Genomic DNA, 16041 nt, shown 5'->3' on the forward strand with positions numbered 1-16041 from the left:
GGAGGCTGTACATATTAAGGAACACGATGTGCACAAGATTAATTCAGAAAAGGGGACCAGTAAAAGCAACAGAATGGTCATAGCAAGCAGCAATGAGCAACCCTGAAGAGAGGACAGATATGATTTTCAGAGTTGTAATAGTAGAATCTTTAAAAAAAAAATTGTTCAGCCAGTCATGGTGGCACAGTTCTTTAACTTCAGCTTTTGGGAGGCAGAGACAGGGATAGCTCTGTGAGTTTCAGCACAGCCTGGTCTATATAATGAGTTCCAAGCTAATCAGAGCTCCATAGAGAGACCTGTACACACACGCACCCCCCCCCCCCACACACAGAGTTGTTTTTTTAATAAAAAAAAAAATAGGAGTCTGCAAGGAAGCAAAGTGCAAGGCACATGGAGGAGGCACCCATAGTCACGGCCCCAGTGGAGCCAGGGAGACGGTGCAGCCCTTTCATCTCAGCATTTGGGAGACTGAGACTGGAGCAAGGGTTCTGAGATTTGAAAATGGCGAGGGCGGTCTACTTAGTGAGATGCATCTTTTAAAAAAAAAATGCATGTAGGGGAACTGAAGAGATAGCTCAGGGCTTAAGACGTACGGCTTTGCGGAGGACCAGAATTTGTTTCTCAGCACCCCCGTCTGACAACTCACAATCACCAGTAACTCCAGCTCCAGGGATCCAATGTCCTCTTCTGGCCTCTGTGAACAACTGCATTCATGCACACACCCACACACAGACATGCACACATATTCATAATTAAGCATTAAAATAAGTCTTTTTTTTTAAATTTCTTGAGACAGGGTTTCTTTGTGTAACAGCTCTGCTTGTCCTGGAACTTGCTTTGTAGACAGATCTGCCTGCTTCTGCCTCTCAAGTCCTTGGATCAAAGGTATATTTAGGCACCCGCCTAAAATACGTCCTTTTTTTTTTTTTTTTTTTTTAAGTTGGGAGGAAAGCAAGACATCTGGGCTTAGTAAACGAGATTGTAAGTCAGCTTACATTAAAAAACTGAGTGTGGTACTTCTCCAAGGCAAGGATTGATGTAATACCAAAGCCAGGTTCAGACAGCACAAGGAAACTGCAGACTAGTGTCCTTACAGGTAAAAACTGTAGTAACGTCTTCATGAAGGGATCATAACCAGGGAGGATTTCCTTTAGGAATACAAGGATGGCTCAGTACACAAAAGTTAGTCAATGTAATAGATCATGTAAACAGGATGTAAACCCCAGTTAGCCTGTATTTGACAGCATTATCGTTCCATTCATTCACAATAACCCTTCCTGACTCTGGGAATTTCTTTTCCCTATAGTTTCCCTGAGCTACCTGATGTTAATATAGTCACATTTATCTTAATTAACATTTGAAGAGAGATTTAAATTGAAATTAAAAAAACTGAAATTGTGATCATCTAAATTTTTGAGAAAAAGAACTTGACAAGGCATACTCCCTTTTCAGATTAAAAAACAAAGGCACTTGACAGACTAGTTACGAAAGAGAAATTCTTCAAACATGATACGCTGTGCAGAAGAATGGTCCAGAGTCGGTGTGATGTGCAGTTGTGAGAAACTGACCTGCCCCTCTGAGGTCATGACCCCAGGATGTTTTCCTTCATTGCTTCCATTTAGCATAGTACCACAAACCCCACCCTGGGCAGTCAGGCAAGGAAAAGGAATTAAAAAGAACTCCCAAAGTGATAGTACTTCCCAAAGCCATCAAGGACAGTCCCCATCAAGGACCTGTTTTTGCAAAAGCAGATGACTGTATCCTAAAATTCATGTGGAATTACAAGAGACCCTGAGTAGCAAGAGCATTGTTGAAAAGGACAAATGAGGCTTGCATTTCCAAATGTCAAAACTGAATGCATTATTACAGTAATCACAACAGCACGTGACTGGTGTAAGGGTGGGTGCAAGTCAAGGGACCAGAATCAACAAAGCCAGACATCTGGGGTTAACTAGTTTTCAGTAAGGATGTTAAGACTTTTGTTTTCTTTAAACATTGTGTTAAATTTTTATTTATAAGTATGAATGTGTTCCTGTATGTATCACATGCATGCCTGGGGCCTGTGGAGGTAGAAGAGGGCATTGGATCCCTTGGAATTGGAATTAAAGATAGTTGTGAGCCACTGTGTGGGTGCTGGGAAATGGACCCAGGTCCTCTGCTCTTCACCACTGAGCCAGCTCTTCAACCCTAGTCACAACTTGTTAACTGAGGAACAGTCTGTACTAGGCAGTGGGATGAGTTCGTGCGAAAGAACGACGTTGGATCCATGCATCACGCAGTATTAGGGACTGCATTCAACAGGCACCAGATACCTCAGTCTAAGGGCTGAAACTGAAATCTCACACTATTAAAGAGAGGTGCCATCCTGGGTTTGGTCGTAGCTTCTGATACCACAACAAAGTACAGACAGTGAAAGAAATGTAGGCAAACTGGACTTCATCATTAAAGCCTTTGTGCATCAAAAAAAAAAAAAAGAAGAAGAAAAGAAAAGAAAGAAAGAAAAAAAGAAAGGAAGGAAGAAAGAAAGGATGAAACAAAGAAAGGAAACAAAAAACAAAACAAAAAACCAAAAAGGTAAGTTATATTTAGGAGACATCATAGGCAACTCACATTCCATGTAAGGGATTGATGTTTGGAATATGTAAAGAACTAAAACAAACAAAAAAAAACCCAGCTTCAACAAATGAGCTAAGAATAAACTGGGTGTGGTGAATGCCTTCAGTACCACACTTGGGAAGTGGAAGGCAGAGGACCATGCATTCAAGATCCTTTCAGGCTATGCAGGGAGTCCAGAGACAGCCTTCAGTACTTGAGATACTGTCTTAAAAGAACAATGGCATGGTGGTACATGCCTATAGTCCCAACTCTTCAGAGGTGGAGGCAGGAGAATCAAAAGTTATTTCTCAGCAGCATAGCATGTTTGAGACCAGCCTAGGCTAAAAGAGACTTTTGTCTAAAAAGGAAAAAAAAAGTAGGCGTGGGGCGGCAGAGAGACGACTAGAGAGATGGCTCAGTGGTTGCAGAGGATCTAAGATCTGAGTTCAATTCCCAGGATTCTTGGTAGGTGGTTCAAAACTGCTTGTAAATTTATCTCTGATGGCCAGTCAACCTAGAGCCAGTCAGGGAAAGAGCTGTGGCTAAGCTGCAGGATGCCCTGTGGGTGCTTTTGCAACTATTTTGCCACTAGGAATAGAAAACCTGTCACAGGGGGGTGTCAGCAACAATGTGAGCTCCTTCAGGAGGAGCAAGGTACCTGGGCACCAAGACGCAGCCTAGATGTGCCCAGCCACACCTGAAGTGAGAACATGACTTTTTTTTTTTTTTTTTTTTAAGTTGGAGGGTTGGGGGTGTGGGGTAGTGGGTGATGCATGCCTTTAATTCCAGCGCTTGAGAGGTAGGTGAATCTCTGAATCTCTGTGAGTTACTGACCAAGTCAGGTCTATATAGGAAATTTCAGGACAATCAGAGCTACATAATGAGACTCTTTCTTAGATAGATAGATAGATAGATAGATAGATAGATAGATAGATAGATAGATAGATAGATAATAGATAGATGATAGATAGATAGATAGATGATAGATAGATAGATAGATAGATAGATAGATAGATAGATAGATAGATAGATAGATAGATGAGAGAGAGAAAGAGAGAGAAAGAAAGAGAAAGAGAGAGAGAGAGAGATATTTGTCATCATTTTTATTGGTAATGAAAAGTCCTGGTTAAAATAATCTGTTCAGCCGGTTGTGGTGGCACACACTTTTAATCCCAGCATTCGGGAGGCAGAGGCAGGTGCATCTCTGTGAGTTTGAGACCAGCCTGGTCTACAGATCAAGTTCCAGGACAGGCTCCAAGAGAGAGGGAGAGAGAGAAGGAAAAAGAAAGAAAAAGAAATAATCTGCTCATCTCTATACCTGCTCTTGGCCTTAATTCTCATTAAAGTTATGTCTTCCTCAGTGCTTGCAAGCAGGCATGCACATACACAAGCACAGCCCCTCACCTTCTCAGTGGAGCCTCCAGAAGCATCATGTGACCTATCTTTGCCCAGGCTATCACCTGCCCTCTCCTCTTGCTGTTTGCTGATCGACCCTGGGCTACCTGCTCAGACCTGCCCAGGGCTGTGAGAACGAGCCTCACCCCATCACTGGACAGCTTCTCTCTAAGTCAGACAGCACTGTATTTTCTCCCCAGTGTTCCCCACAAATGAATCATTACAGAAACCCTTGAGGGATGTGATGCCAGGGATATATATTGCATTTATCGTCCCCTTTTCATGCACGGGAACAGTAGCATTCTGTAAGAGCTCCTGGTGGGGTTGGATTCGTACTCGAGGCTGCTCCTCGGCTATGTTTCTCCGACACACACACCCCCTCGCCCACTCCTTAAAGATGCCTTGCAGGAAGGTAGCCACAGCTGTGCCTTCTCTTCCCTAGTGGATAGGGAGGTTCACCTGGGAGGAACGAAAGCCAATTGCTTCATAGTTATCTTTTCAGTACAATAAAATTCAGAATTAGTTTGTCAAGTACAGTAAAACCTGGGTTGTTAGGCACGTTATTGCCTGGCTATCTCTAATAGTTCTTTGCCAGCCTTAGTAGGGAAGGGCTGCTGATAAGAACAGTGAACCCAGAGCTTGGAAGTTCCAAGCCTGGGTTGGCCCATTAACTATGGACAACTTCAGGTCCTCCCCTCCCGCCTCCGAGAGTCGCTCACCATGTCTTGGGATATAGAGGTAGAGTCTCAATAGAGTGGCTTTTCCCAAGTAATTCTCCAGCAGGCATAATATTTTTTAGAAAAAAATTTTAAAAGGCAAAAGTGACTCCTTCATTGTGGGCCTTGGGTGATTAGTTTCTGTGGGCACAACTCAAGTAGGAAGTCATAGCACACTGCAGTCCCCATACTTCTCTGACAAATGAAACTTACAGGATACAGTGTCTTGGGAAGTGCTTGTAAAATAGGCTTTGGGGGAATATTAGGTTCAGGATCTGTAGAGTCTTTATCAACTTGGAGAAGTTCTTTCTTCCGTGTGTGTGTGTGTGTGTGTGTGTGTGTGTGTGTGTGTGTGTCAGTCCTCAGAGGCCAGAAGAGGGCATTGGATCCCCTGGAGTTGGAACTGCGGGTTGTTAAGAGTTGTCTGACGTTGGTTCTGGGAACCAAACTTGGGTCCTTTCAAAGAGCGATAAGTGCTCTTAACCACTGAACCATTTCTCCAGCCCATAAGAAATTTTCATTCACAAGATAATTGGCTTTTGTTGTTGTTGTTTGTTTGTTCATATTTAGTTTCTGTTAGTTTAAGTGTATGAGGGTTTGTATGCATATATATACGGATGTCATGTGCATACGATGCCCAAGGACAGAAGGAAGTCTCAGGTCCCTTGGAACTGACATTACAGACACTTGGGTGCCTCCATGTGGGGGCTGGGAACCAAACTTAGATCCTCTGCAAGAACAGCAAGTGCTCTTAACCACTGAGCCATCTCTCCAAATCTGAGAAAGTATTGCTTTGACTTAAGACTTAAGATTCAAAAAGTGCATCCAGGATGCTAATCAAGAGAGTAGTCATGGTCAATAAAGTTTAGATGGAGTTCAGTTGCAGTTTATAGAAGGCCACTTGCTGGAAGTGAGAGTCGCCATGTGGACAAGACAGCAGAGCTCCAATCAACAGGCCAGTCAATGAACCTGAGCCACACTGGGCAGTCCTGCGCTGTAACGGGCCTGACCTGGCCTGGTGGTGCAGTGTGCCTGGGCTGGCTGTAACTCTGCCACCCCCTAAAAAACCCCCAAACCCAAAAAACTCTGTAAGTTTCCTGTCTGGCAGCACCAAAGTGCAAATAGCCCATAACAAAGCTCCCCAGACACTGTGTACAACGTCAAAAAGGCCTTGAACTCAGAGGGAGATGCAGAAGCTAATGCCTGCGGGTGTGGTGCACACTGCCCCTGGGAAAGGCAAAAAGCAAAATGAACCAACTATCATCTTCTTGCAAGTGCCAGGAAAGAAAACAAGTTCCTTGGCAACCCTCATGACCAATCATAAAAAAAAAAAAAAAAAAAAATGCGATTGATGCCCGTGCAGGGCACCTTCTGTACTGTGTACTGTCATATTTTGGTGACTATGAAAAATCCCACAGATGAAGACTTTATAAATTCACCATTCTCTCTCTCATTCCTTCTCTCTCTCTCTCTCTCTCTCTCTTTCTCATTTTTGTTTTGTTTTGTTTTGATTTTTTTTTTTTTTTGAGACAGGGCCTTACTCTGTAGCCCGGGCTAGCTTCACACTCATGGAAATCTCCTGCCTCAGCAGCCTCCTGCGTGCTGGGATTGCAGACGTTACTATACCAGTTCACCGTCCCAGTGTCAACCACCGTGCTTGCCCTCTCTGGGTTTCTCATACTGGGTTCATCCATTGCTCATCTGCTGTGGGGCCTCCTGGGGTTGAAGGCTATAGCCAGAATCCCTTTCAGATTTTGGAGTCATTGGTACACACAGCCCCGCTGTGTTATTTTTTTTACCCAAATATTTAATATTTTACTCAAATGCCTAGAGGATGTCTATTGAAAACTCACTCATGGTAACAGTTACTAGCCACTGCAAGAGGATTTAAGACTGGTGATGAAATAATGGGAGTGGGCTAGTTCTTACGGGATGGACCTGTTAGAGGTGGGGTCTCTTACTCTTCTATCTCGGATATGCTCACTGTCAGTCCACCTTGCGATCATGCAGTGAGAATCCCCTTACTAGATGCTGCCTCCATGATTTGGAATTTCCCACTTTGGAACCTGGAGACAAATTTTTGGTTTATAAATTACCCAGTCTGTGGCGTCCTGGAATAACAGCAGAAACTGGACTGAAACATCTCTGTGGTCTTTAGTCCAGTACAGTTTGTGTGTGTGTGTGTATGAAAGAGAGAGAGAGAGAGAGAGAGAGAGAGAGAGAGAGAGAGAGAGAGAGAGAGAGCAAAAGAGCATTAGGCTTTCTTCCTGTGGTCTGAATCTCAAAGTCTGAATTTCCAGCAGCCTAGGTCCTTTGCACTTGTGCACTGCAGCAGAGGGGCGTGGTGTCTTCTGCAGAGCTTGTGGCTTCAAGAGATTAGGATCTCTGAGCCAAGGTTGGAGGATCTTACCTCCTTGAACATCAGAGAGTCTCCTGTCAGTCTACTCCTTCACAGTCTTAGGTCAGAAAACTCAGTGGAAGGTGGATCTTCTTGTCAGCCACTATCCTGGCTCACTTGGAAAACACTGGCGTTCGACACCACCAGAAAAGCTGCTCCCCTGGGGAGTCATCTGCGAGCACTTCCAACATAATGCTGTGTTCTTCTCTCCCTCTCCTCAGCTCTGTGGCCATTAAAAGAAATGGAGTTATGGCATTTTATTTCTCTAGAATAACAACACTTTGTTAATGCGTCTCTTTTATTCACACACCCACTACCACACATTCCTGTAAAGACTGTCCTTCAGATGCCCACAGAGAATGCATTTTCAGTTTTTAACATAATTAGCCGGCTTCCAGAAGGAGGGAGAGAAGCATTTATGGGCACCGATAAATCACATCCTTGGCCAAGTACCCTCTTCGACTTTCTAGCGGGAAACTCGGGGCAATCTCAGGACACGGCTCCTTGTGCAGTCTCGGATACCCCTGTACTGAGAGCCGAAGGTCACCCAGCAAGTCCAAGGCAAGGCGTGCACTAAACCCCAGGAATCTCAGACCTCCCACTGTGGTAACTGATCTTCCAAGACAAACATTTGTCTTGCTAACTGTGGTCCTTTCTTTGGAGGCTGAAGATTCTAGAAGGGGTCGGGGCTGGTAATGAGTGTAGCGATTAGTTGGCAGAGACGGCTTTCAAGCTTCCAGAGAGGGGCAGGACCAATGAACTGAAGAGAAATAAAACATCTTTTAAAGAAATGCCCTGTTCCCTTACATGGCTTCCATTCTTCATGCTCAGTGTCTTCAGGAGACCTGTTTTTGAAGTGGGTTTTTGTTTTGTTACTTTGCTTTTCTATGTTGTTGTTTTCCTGACAAGGTTATTTGATCGCCTTTCCAACTTCGATTAGTTCTTGAGTTGAACTTGACCTTTGCCCACTGAAGCAGAGTTGCCCCTACCTTATCTTAAGGAAGTAGGATCTAGATGTCATGGAATAATGAGAAGCAAGCAGAAAGGGCTGAGATCCGGCACATTCTGTCTCTCTGCCGGAAGGATACGTGGAGGATAAAGGCTGAGATCGCAAGATGCTGGTGGGTGTGGACACTCTGAAAGGGAACCTGGGACCGGAGCAGTGCTCTGCTCCGAAGCATCTAGTCTTTGGGGTACCATGTCATTTGCAGTGCAGAGAGCTGGGGAGCTAGCTTCCCAGCTCAACTGTGTATTTTCTGTGTAACATTGGCCAGTTGGACTATTCTAAATCCTATTTTTTCTCAGCCAAGCCCCTACCAACCTGGCACGCTCCTTCGGGACCAGACACTGGGTTCTTGGTGCCCAACAGACAACAGGCACTCAGTAGTTATCAGCTCATCGAATGAACTGAATTCAATGCTGTCAGTAGGGGTGTAGGATCAGGGTGAGAATTACACAAGAAAGAAAGATTAAAGCTGAAGCCAAGCCGGGAATGGTGGCATATGCCTGTACATGCTTGGAGGCTGAGGCAGGATGATCCTCTGAGTGCAGAAGTCAGGTCTGGGCAGCATGGAGAGGTCCCTGGGCCTCCACTGAAGCACCCACGTCCTCAGAGTCCTCACATCATTGTCAGACCAGGAAGGAGCCTGACTGTTGGACCCAGTGCTATTTGTCCTGCAGATGGGGAAATGGGTTCTTCATTCATCCGTTTCACATGTACCCACGAGGCGCCTGCGGTCTGAAGGATGCATCAGACAGAAACATTCTCCACGCTTAGGAAGTTTACATTCTGGCGGAGGAGACCCTAAACAAGGAGACAGCTATATATAAACAGGAATGGTTTACAACACAGCGTGCTGGGAGAATAAGAAAACAGGTGATGTGGGCTGGCGACATGGCTTAGTGGTAAAGGTGCTTGCCGCCAAGCCTGAGGACCTGGCCTTGATCCCTGGAGCACACATGGTGGAAAGAGAAGACTGACTCCTATGAGTTGTACACACACACGAGGGAGGGGGGGGAGAGAATGAATGAAATGCATGTGAAAAGCAAATAGAAGATGGGGCCTGGGAGTGGGGTGCTGGGTTGGATGAGTGACCAGGGAGGACCTCTCTGTGGAGGTGACACAGGGTAGAGACCCAGGTGGTTGTAAACAGAGTCAGACAAAAGTTGAAAGCTAGCACTCCAAGCCTCTGCTTCTCCAAGGTCTGTCTTTGGTGTTTGTTCTCTTTTGTTTTGGCAAGAAGAGAATGCATTTTGATATAATTACAAGTTTACAGAACCAGGTGATGGATCTTCTCAATCGTCAACTCGAGATCCAGAATCACCTGAGAAGCAGTGTCTGGGCGTGCTGCAAGAGATTATCTTGATTAGGTTCATCCAAGTGGGGAGACCTGCCCACTGTGGGTGGCACCATTCCCTGGGTTGAGATCCCAGGCTGTATAAAGTGAAGAAAGTGAGCTGAGCACACTGGGAGCTCGATAATTCCTGATTGTGGCTGTGATGTGCCTAGCTGCCTCCTGCTGCTATGGCTTCCCTACAGTGAAGGGCTGGAACCTGATACCATGAGCTAGAATCAACCACAGAACTGGGGAAAGCAAGGCAGACATATTTACGTTCACCATGTGTCTGTGTTTTGCCTTGTTCTTGTTCCTCTCTCTATCAAGTACACCCCTTTTCTCGGAGCCCCTGTAAGTACATAGTGCAAACATTCTGCCTGCCCCCATACTCCTGGGAGTAAGAACCCTCCCTCTCACAACCGCAGTCCGTATCTGTTCTACAACCCACGCCACCTTTGTCAATTGCCTCAACAACAGCCTTTTAAAACTACACCTTTTCCAGGTTCAGTATCACACGGCACATCCGTCCCTCTTGTGATGCCTTCCCACTTGGGTTTGATGACAGTTTCTGAGGATTCAGATGACATCATGCCTGTTTTGAAAGGAAGACCAACAAAGTGACATGGACTTTTGGTGGGAGGTGGGGGGAGGCACCTGGTGATAACTTTGTGTGGTCAGGGAGACTCTCCCTGGTTGATCCACTATGAAATCGATGTTTCCTTTTTGGTAATGACTATACCATTTGTTGGGAGAAGAGGTGGCATTTTTACCATACACGTATTTGGGCCTAATTTATTTTTCCATTCATGGGCAATTTCTTTTATCTTTGCTTCTCCTTACTACTTGCACGTTAGTCAGCTTTCTGTCCTGTGACAAAATATCTGGGAAGAGAGGTTAATTTTAGCTCATGGCTTCAGAAGTAATAGTCCATGGTCACCTGGCTCCATTGCTTTGGACCTTTCATAAGATAAGATCTCTGCAGCACCGACAACCTGTTTGCCTCATGGTGGAAGAAAAGCAGAGGGTGGGCCAGGACCCAGCTCCACGCCCTCAGTTTACTAGGCTCTTTCCCTTGGGCCTTGCCTCCTAAAGGCCCTGCTGCTGTCCAGTGGCACCACAGTCTGAGGACCAAGCCTTCACCCACACGGGTTTTGGGGCGCTAAAGCTCACTAAATCAAAGCTACATTCTGGAAGTCGGTGCTTTGATGTGAGAAGAGGAGGCTTTTCTTCCATTCACACTTATTTCTGTAATCATCAGATAACTACAAAATCACAGACTTGTGTAATTGGAGACTGCCTTTTCATTTCCCAGTTGCCCAGACCCGAATAATCACCCAGAAACTTTATTAGTTACAACACTGTTTGGCCTGTCAGCTCAGGCTTCTTATTAACTAACTCTTACATCTTAAATGAACCCATTTCTATTATTCTGTGTATCACCACAAGGCTGTGGCATACCAGTAATTTCCCTGGGCATCTTTCTGCTTTGGTAGCTACATGGTGTCTCTTTGACCTCACCTACTCTCTCTCTATGTCTCTTCCAGAGTAGCTATATTCTGCCCTGCTATAGGCCGAAGCAGCTTCTTTATTAATCAATAGTAATAAAACGCATTCATAGCATACAGAAGGGACTCCCATATCAGACTTATACCTTATTAATAGTTTGTATCACTACAATCAGATTCTTCTCAAATCAGACCAGTGAGAACCCTTAAAACTGACTTCTGGGACTGGAGAGATGGCTCAGCAGTGAAAAGCACTGGGTACTTTTCTAGAGGACTGAAGTTTGGTTCCCAGCAGTCACATGGCAGCTCACAAACATCTGTAACTCCAGTTCTGGGGTGCTCAATGCTCTCTTCTGGTCTCTGTGGACACTCTACATACAAATGCATACACATATACATGCATAATTAAAAATAAAATAAAATTTTAATTGGCTTCTGTGTCTCTCTGACATCACTCTCATTCCTGAAGTGTTTCCTTGCTTTGTGTGTTTGTGTGTGCATGTGTACAGGCACAGATGTGCGTGAGTGTGGAGAGGCCAGAGGACAGCCTCAGGTGGTATCCCCAGCCACCGCCTGCCCATCTATTTTGAGACATTTCCTCACAGGTCAGTAACTCCCCAAGTAGGCTATGCTGGCTCACCAGTGAACCCTGGGATCCACCTGCCTTTATTTACCCATCACTAGGATTACGAGCGCATGCCACCAGGCCCAGCTTTTTAGAGTGGGTACGGGGGATCCAGTTTAAGTCTTAGTGCTTGAAGGGACATGCACTTTACTTACTGAGCTACATCCCCAGGGCCATTTCCTGGCTGTCTGACAGAGTAAGATGTTTAAGGATCACCTGGGCCTGCCTGGTTCCTTCTTTGCCTCAGCCCTGGTCTGAGCCTTTTTCTCTAGCAAGCCTGATCCTTTAGGTGTGCAAAGATAATAAAGATGTGAGACCCAGGCAGGCCAAGCTTTTCTCCCAGTTTTCCCGGCTTCTGAGTCCCTCAGGACAGGGCTGGGAGACTTCTTAATTCCTATCACGTGTGAGTCACCGAGGACTGTTGAAGCACAGGTTCTGATCTGACAGGTCATGTTTACGACTAGGGATCTACACTCTGACAAGCTTCAGGGCATTCGGATGCTCCTGCTCCCTGAGACATCCCGAGCACTAAGGACGGAAGCCAACACTTCTTAGAACACGGTGTGCAGATTACCCCAGGACATGTTCATATGCATACTCCTGGCCCTGTACCAAACTTGTTCATCTGGTAGCCTTGGGATAGGGAGAGCTTGCTTTGCTATTGTTCTAAGGCCCTTGAGCATGCTAGGCAACCACTCTACCACCTAATCAAGTATCTCTAATACATCGCCAGGTACTGCTGCTGCTGCTGACCTGAGATTGAATTTTGAGAAACACTCACCCAGGACATGGGCTGTCAAAAGTGGCTACGTATTAGACTTCTTAGGGGGATGTTTGACTTCTTTTGGTTTGTGTTTAAATACCAACCCAGAAGACTCCAGAAACTATGATTTAGTTGGTGTAGTATATTCTGGCCAGTGAGAGCTTTATGAGCTTGGCAAGTGGTGCTGCTGCTCAGCATGGCTGAAGATGATTTGAGGAGGTGGGATTCGGCAGAGAGGGCATTAGGAAGGCCTTTGTGAGGAATTACATAGCAGCCAGTGCATTCGAACTGAAGGAGGAGAGAAGGGTGAGAAAGGCAGGTGGGGTAGGAACTGGGTGAGATGCACCATGAATCTGGATGCTGCTCCAGTGGGATGGGGAGCCTGGGGTAGCTTGTGAGCTGGGCCACCTGACAGGAGTGTCTTCACTGCAGTCAATCCAAGGCCGCTCTTCTTTCCAATCTTAGCACCATCTCCCCAGAGATTTGCAGATGTGAGGAAGGATGAAAGTGCTCCCCAGCCTCCCCCTTATATTTTGAGTACTGTCTGTGGATATGAAACCTTTGAAAAAGAAGCTCAGCCAGAGTAATAAAGGACTGTGTTATGCGGTAGGGGTTTGGCAGATAGGGGACATCTTCATCATTCACAACAGTGTGAATGCTTACTGTGACCAAGCTGTCTTTTCTTATGCTTGGTGTGTGTGTGTGTGTGTGTGTGTGTGTGTGTGTGTGTGTGTTACACATGCATGAGTACGAGGGTAGATGCCCCCAGAGCACATGGAATAGACAAAGTTTGGGACAACTATTTGCTTTAACAGAGAGATTCCTGTGTGAGGTTCTGCATTTGGTTCGCATATAAAGCCAGGCAGCCTCTAGAGAAATGATCATTTGACATGCAGCACGGCAGAAACATCGACCCAGAGAGAAAAGCCGGTTGGCTTGAGGCCTCCTGCCATGGCAGTTCCAACAAAGTGACAGTAACTTGAAAGCTTTGCTCCTCAGCTGTCCTCCACAGGGCCTCGTGCAGTCGAGTGTGCTTGAGTTAAACCCGAGGCTTGCCACACGATTCTATTCGTATCTATTTTGATTCTGGCAGTTGCTAGCCTTTTCTTCTAGGAAAAGGTGGGGGCGGGGGTTCTTGTTGGTGAGACTCTACGGTGCTGAGCTGTGAGAGCACTGGCCGGGCAGAGGCAGGTATGAGTGGCTCCTGGGTAACTTTCAGCAACACTCCCAGGCCCTGATAGTTGGCAGAGGCCTGGCACCAGCTCTGTCGCTCTGCTGTGAGGATGACCTGCCCTTTCCCTTGGATATTCGAGCTCTGGGGTTCTGTAGGGCCAGAGCTGACGGTGATGTCATCGTCTTGTGATGTTGTTGGGTGACCTTGTTCATAGAGCTGGTCCTGCTCATCTCTCTCATGCCTGAGAGCTGAGCTGAGAAAACCATTGTTATGAACCAAGGAGGGAAGAATGGGGGGCCCTACAAAGGAGAACCCCAGCCACCCACTCATCCAATCCTCATTCCCTTAAGCACAACTACCTTTGATCTAACCTAGTTTCTAGCAATTCTCAGCCTGGCAAAGCCATAAAGGAAGAAGAACAAAAGATATTGATGAGGGCTGGAGCTCAATGGCAGGGCACTTGGCTAGCTCCTGTCTTATGGAGACAGAAACAGGATTGGAGTGACTGAGTCTAGTATTCAGCTAGTTGCAAAAGCAAGGCTTCTCCATGCCTCATCTGTGTCCCTACCTTGTAACCCACAAATGATGGCTCTCAAGTGCCTTTCAACCTCTCCAAACTTGTTGAATCAATAACAGAGTGCTCTTGGGCTGAGAGGACACAGCCCAAATGAGGACACTAAGGCTGAGAGCAGGACCAAGGATCTGCTAAGTGGGGTGGCAGAGTCTGGCCCTGAACCCTCACAAAAGCTCAGTTCAACCACCTGGCTACATCTGGGACCAGTGTGTTGGTGAAATCCGTCTTGCCTAGCCTGCGTGTGTTCTTGTGGATGGCTGCAGCTCAGCACTGTGGGAGCCACTGTTAGTATCTCTTGCCTGAAAACTGTCCCCTGGGGCCTGTGCTGCATGTGATGTTGTCTGTCCTGTGCTTCTGGACGCGGTTGGAGTTTCACATACTGTTTGGATTTAAGGAAATAAATGGCAGAGTTTGCAGTCTAATGTGCTTACAGTGAACCAAGACAGTTGAAGCTGAATGGGTAAGAGTGTAGCACCCCCTGGTGTTGAAACATGCTCTGCGCATTTGGCTGACCCTGGGAACTTAGAGCCGGAGAGGAACTGAACTTAGGCAGAAGTGGTATGCTGTGGAACAGGAAGACAGAAGGCTGAGGTGATGGCTGTGTATTTCAAAATCTACAAGAAGAGATTTTAAGTTTGCACCACAAACTATGTAAGTGTAATTATTTTAAGTACAGGTTTGTGGAGATAAACATTTATACTGATTTAGACCCCACCCATGCAAACACATTTTGGGCCCACAGAGAGCCCATTTATTTCTACGTGTGTATTTTATGCTCTTGTCTTTTGAGACATCTTGATTCACAGCCCCTGACTGGCCTGGAACTTGTGATCCTTCTGCCTCGGTCCACTGAGTGCTGAGATTGCAGGTGTCACCACAATGCCACACTCTAATGTTCAGTCTTTATGTACCCAATTTAAAAAAAAAAAAAAAAAAAAAAAAGACATGCAAGTTTAGGTGAAATCTCTTAGGAGCATTCTCTGTATTTCCCCTCATTTGAGCAAGTGAACCCCAGAAAGGGGGAAGAGACTCAGCTAAGTCCACAAAGCATGTTGGTGACAGAGCACCAAAGGGGAATAGAAGGTTCTGGCATGTGACCTGAAGGGATCACAGCCCCCAGACCTATGGCTATCGACTTCAGGGGCTACTGAGTGTATGAACAGCTCTGCTGGAGCTGAGCCACATGGTGCCTGATTCCACCTCAGAACTCCATTAGTTGGTGCTGTGACCTAGGCAGGTCTCTCTGACTCCCCAGGTCTTGGTATCCCCCTGTGAGGTGACAGTACTGAGTGACACTGGCTTTCTCACTTTGTCTCCAAGTGCTCAACCTTACTCAAGAGTTCTCTTGCCCATTGACCTCCTTGCTGACCTTCAGCCAGGACAAAAATCCCATTCTCACTGCTCTGCCAAATCCCCACAGAGCCTACACCCTCTCCCCATAAGACAGACTCCCTGAGATTGCTGTTTTCTCCTACCTCATTTCCCCACTTCCTTCATAGCACTTACCTTAGGTCCTTAGTTGGTCCTGTCGGTCCTCCGACAGATTCTGGCACATGGTAGACATTTCTTTTCCTCCCTGGTGTGGAGTGTATGTGTTCATGTATGTCCATGTGTGTTTGTGTGTATGCACATGCGTGTGTGTACGCTTAGGGAGGCCAGCGATTGATGTTTTATCATTCTCCACCTTATTTTTTGAGACAGGGTCTCTCACTGAAGCTGGAGCTTACTGATTCAGTAAGACTAGCTGGCCAGCAAGCTCTGGGATCTTTCCAAGGCTGCCTTTTCAGGCATGTGCCACCACACCTGCCTTTTCCCGAGGGTGCTGGTATCTGATCTTAGATCCTCACATGCACTTGGGAAGCCCTGAGCCTGAGTTTAGTCAGATTCTCCTGAAAACTACTCAGGGAGACAAGAGTGGAGAACTAACTAGACTAAGACAGATAAAGATGTGACCTCAGCC

This window comes from Chionomys nivalis, chromosome 1 (genome assembly GCF_950005125.1).
Source record: "Chionomys nivalis chromosome 1, mChiNiv1.1, whole genome shotgun sequence".
Taxonomy (NCBI): domain Eukaryota; kingdom Metazoa; phylum Chordata; class Mammalia; order Rodentia; family Cricetidae; genus Chionomys; species Chionomys nivalis.